This window comes from Schistocerca americana, chromosome 2 (genome assembly GCF_021461395.2).
Source record: "Schistocerca americana isolate TAMUIC-IGC-003095 chromosome 2, iqSchAmer2.1, whole genome shotgun sequence".
In the NCBI taxonomy this organism is placed as follows: Eukaryota; Metazoa; Arthropoda; class Insecta; order Orthoptera; family Acrididae; genus Schistocerca; species Schistocerca americana.
Genome location: NC_060120.1, coordinates 801,145,165 through 801,160,514, shown reverse-complemented (window position 1 = coordinate 801,160,514; position 15,350 = coordinate 801,145,165).

Sequence of the window (15,350 nt, the reverse complement as noted above, 5' to 3'; positions counted from 1 at the left end):
CATGCGTGCTGTGTCGTTGGTACAAAGATGAACCAGGGTCTTTATTTTAAGCACCTGAGAATAGCAAATTAGCAGAAATCCTGCCCTGTCTAATATCACCTCCGAATAGGAATCATGGATGTCAAATGCAAAGAAGGAATGACTAGGTCATTAAAGATGGGGGATGTGCTCAGATTGGGAACAGATAGGCAGTTCCGGCAGGGTACTCTTCAAAGGATTCATCCTCACTGTTACCTTAAGCAATTTAGGAAAACCAGAGGAGAGCCGAATCTCGATGTCCAGACGGGGATTTGAAACACTACTAAATGCGGGTCCAGTTTCATTGCACCATATTTCTCGGTCTTCATCTTTGAGAAGGCACTCTGATGCTCGGGGACCTATTAGATGCTTTCCCACAGCAAAACCTCGTGACTTGCTCACAGCGAGGTGCCCAGTAGTAATGGTGTAGTAGCCAGTTAATGGGATGGGTCATGGAATATAGTTCTGAGAAATTTTCTCCTAAAGTGGCATGTTACGAGGGGTAGTGAAGATGTTTCAAGACCTCGAAAAAGCAAAATTATGTAGCTCATTTCATATCTCCAGAATGAGATTTTCACTCTGCAGCGGAGTGTGCGCTGATATGAAACTTCCTGGCAGATTAAAACTGCGTGTCCGACCGAGACTCGAACTCGGGACCTTTGCCTTTCGCAGGCAAGTGCTCTACCAACTGAGCTACCGAAGGACCACTCACGACCGGTACTGACAGCTTTACTTCTGCCAGTACTTCGTCTCCTACCTTCCAAACTTTACAGAAGCTCTCCTGCGAACCTTGCAGAACTAGCACTCCTGAAAGAAAGGATATTGCGGAGACATGGCTTAGCCACAGCCTGGGGCTATGGCTGTGGCTAAGCCATGTCTCCGCAATATCCTTTCTTTCAGAAGTGCTAGTTCTGCAAGGTTCGCAGGAGAGCTTCTGTAAAGTTTAGAAGGTAGGAGACGAGGTACTGGCAGAAGTAAAGCTGTGAGTACCGGGAGTGAGTCGTGCTTCGGTAGCTCAGTTGGTAGAGCACTTGCCCGCGAAAGGCAAAGGTCTCGAGTTCGAGTCTCGGTCGGGCACGCAGTTTTAATCTGCCAGGAAGTTTCATTTTATATCTGTTTGGTAGTAGACCTAGATACTTGCAGTCCTGGTACATTCTGAAACTATGTGGTACGATATCATAGTATACTGCTAAAGGAGCCAAATCAAAATATTGCAACTCATCGGTAAACTAAAATATCTAAGAGTAATTCGTTTTCTGCATTTGTAGAGGAATAACACTTCAACGGTCAGTGCTGAAGTTGTGGAATGCTTAAAGGACAGAGACGCTTCCATTGCGGTTAAACTTGTGTGGACGAATATTTTATTCATAGCTGTGATTTTTTTCAGCAACTGCAGTGCATATTTCAGAATAAAACAGAGTTTATAGTTGCACAGGTAATTTTATTTCGCTCTACTGGTTTGAATACACTTGTTATCCTGAGAAGCAATCAATTTTAGGCTTCTATAAATCACTAGATTTTGGCCATACATTTATGTAAAATATAAGAAATTTATCACACAAGCTTACATAGTATTGCTTTAGCTTAAGCTTAACGCCATAATATGTCGAAAACTGGACATATTGTATAAGATTATTGTGAACGCAGATTGACGATTGACAATATTACATTAAATGAATGACATCTATGTACATGTCAAGCTGTTGTTTATCTTCTATACATTAATTATACTTTTTGTATCCTTAATAACGTTCCTTGCTGTTGACACAACAGCTTGAATAGTACATAAATGTGATTCATTTACTGTAATTATCAACCTTTCAATATGTTTACAATAATTACAGACAATATGTACAGTTTTGGAGATGTCGTGGCATTATGCACCTGTGAAGTAGATGTTGGCATCTCTTACATTAAACTAAGTACATTTCTGTAATACATTTCTTATCTGTTGCGTATGTAAAGTAGGAATTATGTATGTCTTGTATGTGTATGTTTGTGTGTTCGTCCAGGACCTCCTCTCAAACCACTGGATCGATTTCAGCCAAATTCGGCACAGAAACAGGAGGCCTCACAAGTATCTGCACTGTGGGGCTTAAAACCACCCAGTTCCAATAAGAGCAGAGATACAGACCCCCTGCTCTGCATGACATACTTGTTGTGTGGGCAGCCTACATGCCAGGGACAAGAAAAGATCTCAAAGGCACCGACTTGTAGGCATGCTGTGTTGCATGCCATGGCACTGTCTGGGGCAAATAAATGATTTTCAAGCCCCTGGTGTACATAATGCACTGCATGAGGGGTGTGTTGTTGGAATAGTATCAGTCTGCTTTATTGAACTATATTGCAGATGCTTCATGTGCCTAGGAGCATGCCTGGGTAGATGTTGAGATAGAGGAGGGGATGGACAGAGTGATGGGCAAGAGGAAATGTACTACAGAGAATGCAAAAGGGGGGAGATCCATGTGACAGGTGGAAGGTGTAGAGGGGTAGTCAGCAGGTGTGAAAGGAAGAGGGGGGGGGGGAGATGGAAAGAGAGAGGGAGAGAAAGGTATTGTCAGAGGGAGGGGAGAGAAAGATATGATCAAGGAAAGGGGTGGATGAAAAGAGGGGCAGGAAGAGATGAAGAGACAGAGAGAGTGGGGAGGAAAAGATAGACAAATAGAGGTGGGAGAATTACGAGGACAGACAGAGGGAGGAAGAGATGGGCCTGGTGAGGGGGACATATACATGTGCTAGGTTGCAGGGATAAAGCTAGTGCTTTATTTAAATGTATAGCAAAGGTCTAATGATTTATACTATCCCCAATATTGTAAGCTTCTGAAGATGGCAAACTAATTTGTTGCAACCTGTAAAACAAAGGCCTGAACAATGCCTGTTTGCAGTAGCTGTCGAAACGTCTGACAATTCTATTTCCGTGACTGCTAACATCATTTCAACTGAAGTACAATTCAGGAGCAAGTCCGTCCTTGGGGTGTTTCTTTGAGATATTGTGGTCCATGAGCCATGCTGGCTCGTATTGATAGCTGCTTCGCGGCCTCCTGGCGTTGACTTCGGCGTTCGGGCGCGACGTGAGGCGGCGCGATTGCGCGCCATTGCGAGTTGCGCAGTGATCTCTGAATCTAGTGTAAGTCGGTCTCTCCTGGGAGAGAAGGAGAGAGGAAGAGACGGACGTTGATGCACGAGACAGTGCCAGTGTTGAAGCAGAGTGTTGACTTGGACACAGCCACAGTTACAGTGGAAGAATGATCTATCGGGAACTAAGAAAGCTCGTTTTTTTTAAGTGTTTTTCTGGTGCATTCCACTCATGGGATAAGTTGATCAGCACACCGCAGCTTATGCTGTATTAACTTGAACGCTGTGCACCTCCTGTGAGAATTTACAGCTCCCTTGTGCATTTGGCGAGACACTCAGTCGCATGGTTCCACAGGCCACGAGTTGTTTTGGGGAGGGCCATCTCTGCCTTCCTCTTGCGTAGTATGCTCTCCGGCATTTTGTTAATGTTACTGCGAGTGTGTTTGTTTCAATATAGCCTCAAAGTTTTCCATCTGTAATTGTTCTTCTATTAGGTCTTTGTCACTCTAAGAAAATAATTTGTAAAAATTCATAATTGGGGCCTAGCCTTCCACGTGGAGTTCCAACCCTTATTCTCTTTCTGGGGATTTCAGTCTGCACCCATTTACACATTTATGTCGAATTTGGGCGTGGACTTCATCTGAGGGAATAAAGACGGCTGGCCCTATAATGTTGATCTAGTACATGTTTACCTGCGAGGATAACATGAGCCTCGAGAGAGCTCGTAAATCCGACTGAACAACCGTCGTAATACTGCAGCGTGAAGGACCTGCATATAAACGACTGCCATCACTCGTCATTTCTGACCTTCAAAGACAAGACGTGGAGCAGTGAGAGGTATAACAGCAGATCCCGCTGCACGCCATGGCCCGCAGTACAGGGAGCTGTCGATCCAGTATAGACGTGTGATTGCCTCTCACCTTTTTGTGAGGTCAAGGCCCATGATCACTATTCCAGTGTTAGCTGTTTGCCATCTGTCACAGTAGCTGGCAGGGTACTTTTTTATGTAAAGATTATTTTCATATCTCAGATTATTAAGTGGATCTCGTCGATTCTTTGACTTATCGATGGATTATAAATGATCAGTCACAGGTAACAAAAGCGATACATTATCATTACTTAAATGTAGTATAAAATATGGAGCAAACAGTTCAAGAGAAACGTCACAGCAGTATGGTGAAAAAGCAGCTCTCCTAAAATTCAATCATATGAACTAACTACCAACGTCTACCTCCGAAATTAAGAAAATTACATATTCTCTCAAAAATAAAAGTTCATGTGAATTTGATGATATTTCCAAAGAGTACTAAAGATTTGATCACATACAATAAGCCGCGTCTTATCTGAAGTATCTGATGCGTCGCTAACGCAAGGCCTTTATCAAATGGTTCAAATGGCTCTGAGCACTATGGGACTTAACTTCTGAGGTCGTCAGTCCCCTAGAACTTAGAACTACTTAAACCTAACTAACCTAAGGACATCACACACATCCATGCCCGAGGCAGGATTCGAACCTACGACCGTAGCGGTCTCGCGGTTCCAGACTGTAGCGCCTAGAACCGCACGGCCACTTCGGCCGGCCAAGGCCTTTATCAAGAGAGATTGAAATATGCCGTGTTTAATGGGGTCATGGGAGAGATATCGATACCTACAGACATTTTTCATTTTCTAATATTTTTGAGGAGAGGATATTTTGTATAATAATACCCCATTTGAGCAACAATAAAATCCTGGGAGAATCGCAGTTCACATTTCAGACGAGTCGCTCTACTGAGAATGTCATTTACACGTTCACTCGCCAAATTTTACGAGCATTAAAAAACAAAGTAGCACCGATTCTTGTTTTTTTGTGACCTGCCTAAGATATTTGGCTGTGTGCATCACAATATTCTCCTTGATGAACGAAAGTGCTATTGAACTGATCGTATAGATAACCAATGCCAAATGCAGCCAAAGGAGCAGAAAGTTGTACTTATTTCAACCAACGTAATCAGGGGCCTGTAAATGATCTTCCGTCCAATATGCAACAAATATAATTACTAATTTTGTCGATGACACTAGTATCATAATCGATCAAAGCACGCATACAGCAAAAGAAGAAATGGTAAGCATTGTTCTTAAAAGTGTCATTGACTGGATTTCTGCGAATGGTCTCACTCTCAATTTAAAAATACACAACATATTCATCTTCGCACATCTAGAGGTACTATACCAATGATAAATGTAACACATGCTGAGGAAATAATAAATAGTATGGAAACGTTAAAATTTTCAGATGTCCATGTCAAAGAGAACTTAAAATGGAAACAGCGCATTTTAGAAAAATTAAAACAACTTAGTTCCGCCACATTTGCACTCAGAATCATTGCAAATCTTGTGGATAGATAAATCAGTAACCTCATGTTTTGCGTATTCTGTTCTAACAATGTCAGGTGGAGTAGTGTTTTGGGATAACTGATCTTTAAGAAAGGAAGTCCTCGTTGCTCAAAAACATACTTTACGAATATTGTGTGATGCTCATCCACAATCATCTTGTATACATCTGTTTAAGGAGTTGGGAATTTTTACTACTGATTCACACAACATTCCCTCATGGACCTCGTTGTAAATAATCTACTGCAGTTCGTAAGGAAACAATACTGTCTTTAATTACAATACCGGAAGAAGAAATGACATTCACTATTCCAAATATAGCTTGTCTTTCGCACAAAGACCGGTGCAAAATGAATTAAATATTTTAATCATTTACCTAGTGGTACTGGGCCATTTCAGTAACGTCTCTGCCACCGATATCACAGGGACATGCCCCGGCGTCTATACGGCGAGTGTTACCTGTGGCCAAGGCGGAAGTGGAGGAGCATAGGTTAGCGAGGAGTCGCAGTCAGAGTCGGCCTTTGGGCAAGCAGAGTAACACAAGCTCGGCTGTGCTTCATTGGGGAGCAGCCATCTGGTGTACAGGCAACGGAGGTGTTAATGCTAGGCCACATCGGGGCAGCGAGCCACTGGATACGGGAGTTGGCGGCTAAGTGTTATTTGCTCGAAACCTTTTATACAGTACAGAGTCCGAATGGATGATACACAGCTAGCAGCAACGAATGTAGGCTCTCTGCCCGTCACATTTTACTGCCGTGTACGGAATACGACGTCCAGACTGTAAAGGGTCAGTAAACCCTTACTATAAGTTTTGCGACAGCACAGGTCGACAGGACAAACAATCGATAGTGTGTGTCGGGTTGCGAGAGCGAGAGCGAGTGTTGAGTTGTAGGAGTGTGGTACGCGCTGTGGGCCGAGCCGGGTGGAGGTCTGTTGCTGGAATGCAAGACCGTACCGACAAAGGGAGTGGCCATCGCCGTGGTTTAACCCCTTTGTGTTAGAAATATACGGGAAAGTGAAAAAGTATAATTACTAGTGTGATTTCAGTGATATTTTTGTGCCGATATTTGTAATTACGCGTCTACCGCGCCGGCATCATTTGGATTGCAGTGTTGGATTGCAGTGTTGGATTATAGTGTTGGATTACAATGGTTGAAATTGCGTGTGACGATAATGAATAACAAAGAGGCCTGTGCTGAGAATAGCCGTTATTAATTCTGTACGACGAAGGCAGTGGCTGTCTCCTTACTTTTGTGTTTTGGTGATGGATATAGGTCGTTGATTAATGAAGCTGTGTTGTTGTTCTTCTTGACACCAGACATTTTATTATTACAGAATTCGAGAAGGACAAAATGGAATGTAACAACTCCGTAGCAGTCCAATCCGATCGCCAGCCCCATTAGGTACACGGTCACATTAATTAATGTCTGTTTTGGGCTGCTATCAGATCACGATCGAGCGGGATAAGTCAGTAGATCAAACCGGAGTGTTACAAGACGGATATTGCGGAATTACAGGCAACGAGTGCAGGCTCTCTGCCGGTCACCTTCTCGCTGCCGTGTACGACGTACGACGTGCTGACTCACTCTATGCCTGCCATGTTCAGATGAAAATGATGGGAACATTTTAGCCTGATTTCCATTTGTGGTTGCTTATGGACAAATAGTCGCCATGCCATTTTCAGTTTGTTATGCTACACCAGGTGTGCCTACTGGTAGAGGCTGTTTACCTGTGTTGCTCTTTTGCTGTGTGCCTAGAGTTTGGGCTAATAGCGTTCAAGCAAAGTTATGAGCAGTCATTGTGATACAGTACTGGGTCACGTTCATAAGGGCACGAATGAAATAATTTTATGTTGTCTTGCTGTCTATTGATATATTGTCATTGTCAGTTATGACTTTTGGCCATGTTTGTGTTAAATGTAGTGTTGCGTCAGAGTTCTCGTCTACAGTTGATTCGTGTCTTGTTTAATTATACACGTTACAGAAATTGCGTGTAGCATAAGGATGGCATTTATTTGCAAAGGCGTTTCCTTCTACATTCCTAATTTTCATATGTCTGGAGTGATGTAAATGAAGTTGATATTTTTATGTGGTGGAAGTAATTCCTATTGAAAGAGTTTTATATCCTGATAGCACTGAGACTGAATACAGACGGTAGCATATATTTCGGTGTGCTAACATGATTGAGATTTGTCAGTCACCAGGTGATTGTTTTGTAACTATCTGACGGGTTTTAGACTGTTTCTTGCACAAGGGCTCGTGAAGCATTTCAGTGAACTAATTTGATATAGTGTTTTCAAATGATTTTAGTATGTATACCGGAGAGTTTTTTTATTAGAAAGATGAAGCACTGAGTTATAAATGTTTTCGTGATTCCATGATCAGAAACTTGTTTAACTTGTTCTCTAAGGTGACCAAATGCAAATGCAGATTAAGTGTGCTCATATTCATGATTGTAAAATATCAGCTAATCAGAGCTAAAATTACGTCGACACCAAATGGTGGTTACTATTAATGGCAAAATTTTCTGAGACTTTGACGACAGTCTTCACTGAGAGAACCAGGGCATTTTAGAAAGGTTTATTTACATCTGATCGTTTCCTACTTCAGAAACTGCATTGATTTTGTGGTGGAGTTTTGGATGTTCCCGAAAACCAAATAATTTAAAGATACTTTCTATATATGATAATGTAAGGAGAACTGGCTTTTGCTGTTAGTAAAGAGCGACACACCTCGTTAGCACAAATGTCACAGATGCGTCAGAAAGACTGCTTCTATTGCAGTGCATTCGGCATTAGTTAACTATAAGACTGGGACAGAGGAAGTTTTGATAGCAAAGTATCATATTTCACATACTGTTATATGGTTACCTTGTAGCATTCTGTTGTAGCCAGTCACACATTTCGTCCAATCATAACATGTCATCTACTGTCTGACTTACAGTATACAGAAATCATTGGTTTCCTTAAGAAATGAAACAATGTCCTGCGAAATAGTAGGCTTGGTGGAAACGTAACAAACCACAACATAAAGCTCGAAAAGGTAACACAATTTAGGTCTCAAAGTTTGTCACTTAAGTCTTGTCAAAACAAATACACTGTTAATCACCACAACATAAATTATACAGAAAATCCGTCTTTTTCAGCGAAGGTAAGAATCAGCATAAAACTGAGATAAAATTTCACACGAATGTTAAGTGAAATGGATGACCATACCCATACCTGCACATATTTTTCAATAAATATTATCTTTACAGTAAATAAAAGAAACGCATTGCCAGTGGTGTAAGAGCACTGTCATATTTCTCAAGAAATGCAGGAATCAGTAGAACTGTACTTACTCGAGATGAGCTATGACACCTTCTAAAATAATTAATAGATATTATTTAGTATTTCTGATATACTTGCTTGGCCAGTATATTGATAACAATTTCCTATTTGAACATACCCGTTTCAGGGGCCACTTTAAAGCCTCTTAGTTGAGTGCCATACACGATTAGAAGCATAAGCAGTGGCGATCTCAAAAACTGCCACTGATAATGGACGCCGACTGCATATGGAAATAACATGACTGGCGCCATAGGGTGGTGGGGTTTCGCGTTCCGCTGAATAGGTCAGGACTTCACTACACTCAGCTGGCGGCTACACGGGTAGCAGAGGCTGTGTGGCGTGGACTGGGCGGTTTTTTAGGTTAGAAGGCCTCGGGAAAGTACGGGGTGGGCTGCAATCTCAAAGGGTGCATGGCAAATACAGGACGTGCTTGGATCAAGGAACAGTCGGAATTGTGGTTGTAAATTGTTGTAGTTGTGCTGGGAAAGTCCCTGAACTTCAAGTGTTAATAGAAAGCACAGAAGCTGAAATCGTTATAGGTACAGAAAGCTGGCTAAAGCCTGAAATAAGTTCTGCAGAAATTTTTACGAAGTCTCAGACGGTGTTCAGGAAAGATAGATTAGGCAGAATTGGTGGTGGAGTGTTTGTTTCTGTCAGTAGTGGTTTATCTTGTAGTGAAGCCGAAGTAGATACTCCGTGCGAATTGGTATGGGTGGAGGTTAAACTTAACAGCCGAACTAAGTTAATAATTGGCTCCTTCTACCGACCCCCAGACTCCGATGATATAGTTGCTGAAAAGTTGAGAGAAAATTTGAGTCTCGTAACAAATAAATACCCCACTCATACGGTTGGTGGAGACTTCAATCTTCCCTCGATATGTTGGAAAAAATACTTGTTCAAAACCGGTGGTAGGCAGAAAACATCTTCCGAGATTGTCCTAAATGCTTTCTCCGAAAATTATTTCGAGCAGTTAGTCCACGAACCCACGCGAATTGTAAATGGTTGCGAAAACACACTTGACCTCTTAGCCACAAAGAATCCAGAGCTCATAGAGAGCATCATGACTGATACAGGGATTAGTGATCACAAGGTCGTTGTAGCTAGTCTCAATACCGTTTCTTCCAAATCCACCAGAAACAAACGCAAAATAATTTTATTTAAAAAAGTGGATAAAGTGTCACTAGAAGCCTTCCTAAGAGACAATCTCCATTCCTTCCGAACTGACTATGCAAATATAGATGAGATGTGGCTCAAATTCAAAGATATAGTAGCAACAGCAATTGAGAGATTCATACCTCATAAATTGGTAAGAGATGGAACTGATCCCCCATGGTACACAAAACAGGTCCGAACGCTGTTGCAGAGGCAACGGAAAAAGCATGCGAAGTTCAGAAGAACGCGAAATCCCGAAGATTGGCTAAAATTTACAGACGCGCGAAATTTGGCACGGACTTCTATGCGAGATGCCTTTAATAGGTTCCACAACGAAACATTGTCTCAAGGTTTGGTAGAAAATCCGAAGAAATTCTGGTCGTATGTAAAGTACACAAGCGGCAAGACAGTCAATACCTTCGCTGCGCAGTGCCGATGGTACTGTTACCGACGACTGTGCCGCTAAAGCGGAGTTATTGAACGCAGTTTTCCGAAATTCCTTCACCAGGGAAGACGAATGGAATATTCCAGAATTTGAAACACGAACAGCTGCCACCATGAGTTTCTTAGAAGTAGATACCTTAGGGGTTGCGAAGCAACTCAAATCGCTTGATACGGGCAAGTCTTCAGGTCCAGATTGTATACCGATTAGGTTCCTTTCAGATTACGCTGATACAATAGCTCCCTACTTAGCAATCATATACAACCGCTCGCTCACCGATAGATCTGTACCTACAGATTGGAAAATTGCGCAGGTCACAACAGTGTTTAAGAAGGGTAGTAGGAGTAATCCATCGAACTAGAGACCTACATCATTGACGTCGGTTTGGAGTAGGGTTTTGGAGCATATACTGTATTCAAACATTATGAATCACCTCGAATGGAACGATCTATTGATACGTAATCAGCATGGTTTCAGAAAACATCGTTCTTGTGCCACGCAGCTAGCTCTTTATTCGCACGAAGTAATGGCCGCTATCGACAGGGGATCTCAAGTTGATTCCGTATTTCTAGATTTCCGGAAAGCTTTTGACACCATTCCTCACAAGCGATTTCTAATCAAGCTGCGGGCCTATGGGGTATCGTCTCAGTTGTGCGACTGGATTCGTGATTTACTGTCAGGAAGGTCGCAGTCCGTAGTAATAGACGGCAAATCATCGAGTAAAACTTAAGTGATATCAGGTGTTCCCCGGGGAAGCGTCCTGGGACCTGTGCTGTTCCTGATCGATATAAATGACCTGGGTGACAATCTGGGCAGTTCTCTCAGGTTTTTCACAAATGATGCTGTAATTTACCGTCTAGTAAGGTCATCCGAAGACCAGTATCAGTTGCAAAGCGATTTAGAAAAGATTGATGTATGGTGTGGCAGGTCGCAGTTGACGCTAAATAACGAAAAGTGTTATGTGATCCACATGAGTTCAAAAAAGAAAAAAATCCGTTGGAATTCGATTACTCGATAAATAGTACAGTTCTCAAGGCTGTCAATTCAACTAAATACCTGGGTGTTAAAATTATGAACAACTTCAGTTGGAAAGACCACATAGATAATATTGTGGGGAAGGCGGCCAAAGGTTGCGTTTCATTGGCAGGACACTTAGAAGATGCAACAAGTCCACTAAAGAGACAGCTTACACTACACTCGTTCGTCCTCTGTTAGAATATTGCTGCGCGGTGTGGGATCCTTACTAGGTGGGATTGACATCGAAAGGGTGCAAAAAAGGACAGCTCGTTTTGTATTATCACGTAATAGGGGAGAGAGTGTGGGAGATATGATACGCGAGTTGGGATGGAAGTCATTAAAGCAAAGGCGTTTTTCGTCGCGGCGAGATCTATTTACGAAATTTCAGTCACCAACTTTCTCTTCCGAAAGCGAAAATATTTTGTTGAGCTCAACCTACATAGGTAGGAATGATCATCAAAATAAAATAAGAGAAATCAGAGCTCGAACAGAAAGGTTTAGGTGTTCGTTTTTCCCGCGCGCTGTTCGGGAGTTTAATGGTAGAGAGATAGTATGATTGTGGTTCGATGAACCCTCTGCCAAGCACTTAAATTTGAATTGCAGAGTAGTCATGTAGATGTAGATGTAGATGGAAGACATGTAAAAGACATTTATTTCGTCACATAGATAGTCGATATATACCAAGTTTGTGTGTGAAACAGAGTACTAGAGAGACAAAGACGGTGCAAGAAAAAGTAACAGTTCCAATGGGAGCGAAAGTGGGGTTCAATATGACGTTAATTTTATTTTAGTCCATATCTTGACGACTTACGGAATGATGTCTGACTGACCTGACAGTAGTTTATCAGTCACATGAATTCTGGAAGTTGATTTTGATTCTTTAAAAAAAATTCTTTTGAAATAACTAATTATAGTGAGAGGTGTGCTATGGTAATTTAACACTGGAGGGAAAATGCTTCTGTCAAAGCACAAAAAAGACGAATACCAGCTTCCACAATTCTCATCCGACTTCCTCACCAAAACTTTGGACGTGCAAATACATTCGCACATTTGTGTGTGAAACAGAGTACTAGAGAGACAAAGACGGTGCAAGAAAATGTAACAGTTCCAATGGGAGCGAAAGTGGGGTTTAATATGGCTCAGAAAGCTACGTTAATTTTATTTTAGTCCATATCTTGACGACTTACGGAATGATGTCTGACTGACCTGACAGTAGTTTTATCAGTCACATGAATTCTGGAAGTTGATTTTGAATCACCATAATTGATAAATGCAGATATTGCAAAGAACCTCATACTAAAACAAGTGGTGGTAATGGATTATACGATTCTTTAAAAAAAATTCTTACTTGTGTACTAGTATCGAGTGTAAAGGACCAGCTAAACGTGGTAAGCGCGGTGTGGCTACCCACCCCAACAGAACCACGTCTGCCTACCAAGACCTCTGTGTCAATTGTTCAGGTGCACTTGCAGCTTGGAGCAGAGAGTGTACGATGTTCAAGGGAGGAAAATAAAGCCAATAGTTAAAGATGACTAAGTGCGTAACTTACGCTGAAGCGAAGATGATTTACAAATCCCTTAACTCCCATCCTGTTCTACTTCATTTGCTGCAGCACTCACACAGAAACCAGTGACTGAATGTTTCCACCCAGACGTCAACTATGGACCTTGAAACCAAGAATTGCAAGTGCACCTGTAACAGTGACAGTTCAGGTGGAACCGTCGCTGTCTCCACACAAACTCCAACGGTGACCACTGCTTCTGCTCCTGATGTTGATGCCCCTATGACAGGGCAAGTGTTGCACAGTGGTTTGGCAGAGCCTTCCTCGGTGACCCCAAACATGAAGGAAAAGACGACGATTAAGCGTTCTGTCATTACGGCAGCACCGAAGCAAGTGGTTCATCAGATCCAGGGACACGCAGAGGATGAGAACTCTTCCACGGACTTAGAATTCTGCTTCGAAGGACGCTTGAGTCCACTCAGTTCTCCCTCTTCTGAAGTGGGTTCTCCTACACGCAAAAAAGTAAGAGGAAAACAGATCTCCCAGATAAATGGCTCCTGCGCTTCAATATAACATGAACGAGCATAGATCACAAATAGAAAAGCTGAAACCCTTGACAGACTCCTCTGTCTCTGTCTGTATCTACAGGAAACGCATATTATATTGATACCCCTGTGCTTAGGGGATACAGCCCTCATCGGAAAAATAATCTCAGAGGAGACAGGGCTAAAGGTGGAGTGGCTATCTTTGTGAATGATATTTACCGCTCCACTTATCTCCCTCAGAACAGCTATTCACGCAGTTGCTGTCATGGTGAATATTAAATTTGCTGCTACCGTCTGTAGTGTGTATCTACCGCCCAACGAAAGTTTGGGCAGGGTGGGTCTTTCTGACCTGATTCCACAGTTCCCTCCACCTTTCCTACTCGTAGATTTTAATGCACAGAGCGTGCTATGAGGATCCATCGGCACGCACCAGGGATAGAATTGTCGAAAACCTACCTAACGCTGGTGGTAGCGCACACTTGGGTCATTTTCGGCCGTAGACCTGGGTTTCTGTTCTCCTAATCTTGCCGACGCTGCTCGCTGGGAAGTGGTCGACGACTTTCACTCCAGTAACCATCTGGATCCACCTCTCGGACAGAGCTATCCCTGAAAGAAAACCGCCACGTGGATGCATAGCGGAGTAAACTGGACACTGTACTGTCAGTTAGCTGTTTTTGAACGTCAAGATAGTGTCCAGGATTGGGTGGATCACATTACTAAGGTGCTAAGAGAACATGCGCCACGGTGGAAAGATGGGTGTCGCTCCGCCATTAGGGAGAGACGCATGGCCTTTTCAGCTTTCTGCTACGAACCTCACAGCCTTTGGAATCGCGAGGACAAATGCACGACGGCGAAACAGAGAGAGAACAGCAAGAGGTCCTCGCAAATGTTTTTGGATTTGATCAATAGCTCCCATAGCTCTTCGAGCGTATAGGAAGCCGTATGGAGAATTTCCGGCAAATATGCCAGACGATCTATAACTGCTGTACTGAAGCAGGGGAGTCTAAAATCTATACCTGGGAACATACCGAATGCTGTGACAGGTTACTTCGCTTCGATCATGCCACTGCAAACCAAGAACCAGCTTTTCACCACCATCACGCACTGGTGGAGGAGGGTGGTTGGAAATTTAATTCTGCCAACACTGAGGACTACAACTGACCCTTCTCCATGTGTGAGTGTGAGTATGCTCGGTCTCAGGTCAAGGAGACTGCCCCCGGGTAAGGACCGAATTCCGTACAGCATGTTGCAGCACCTCCATCAAGTTACAAAGGAAATACTCTTGTCCCTTTACAATGCGATTTGGTTAACCAGGGACTTCCCTGACTCGTGGAGGGAAGCGATTTTAGTATCCCTTCTGAAACCAGGGAAGCACCAATGTTGCTCAGAGTTACAATAGATTTTTGTGAGTTAAGTGACTCATGAAAGGTATAGGTTATTGTTAGTTAGGGCCATTCTCTTGTAGGGATTATTGAAAGTCAGATTGCGTTGCGGTAAAAATATTGCGTGTCAGTTTAGTGATGATCAGAATAAGTAAAGAGAGAAATGTCTGAGTACGTTGAGTTTTACTCAGTTGTTTCTGTATCAAATAACGTAAGAGTTTTTCCAGCACTGTTATTCATAATTTTAAAGGGGAAATTTCAAAGTTACTCCCATGGTCAACAAGATCCCTGGGTCTGTTTTCGATAGAAGGTATGTGGGACCAGCTTGAGCATCAGAATCGTCTCACTACCTGTGGCAAGGATACTAAGGTCCAGTTACAGCACTTGTGGGCCTTCATGCCTCAGAAGGGGATACAGTGGCTTTATGAGACCCTCGAGAACCGAATAAAAGCATGCCAGAAGGTTTGCAATGTCATGAAGATAACTGGGCTCATTCTGCAAAGTTCTACGTAAATTT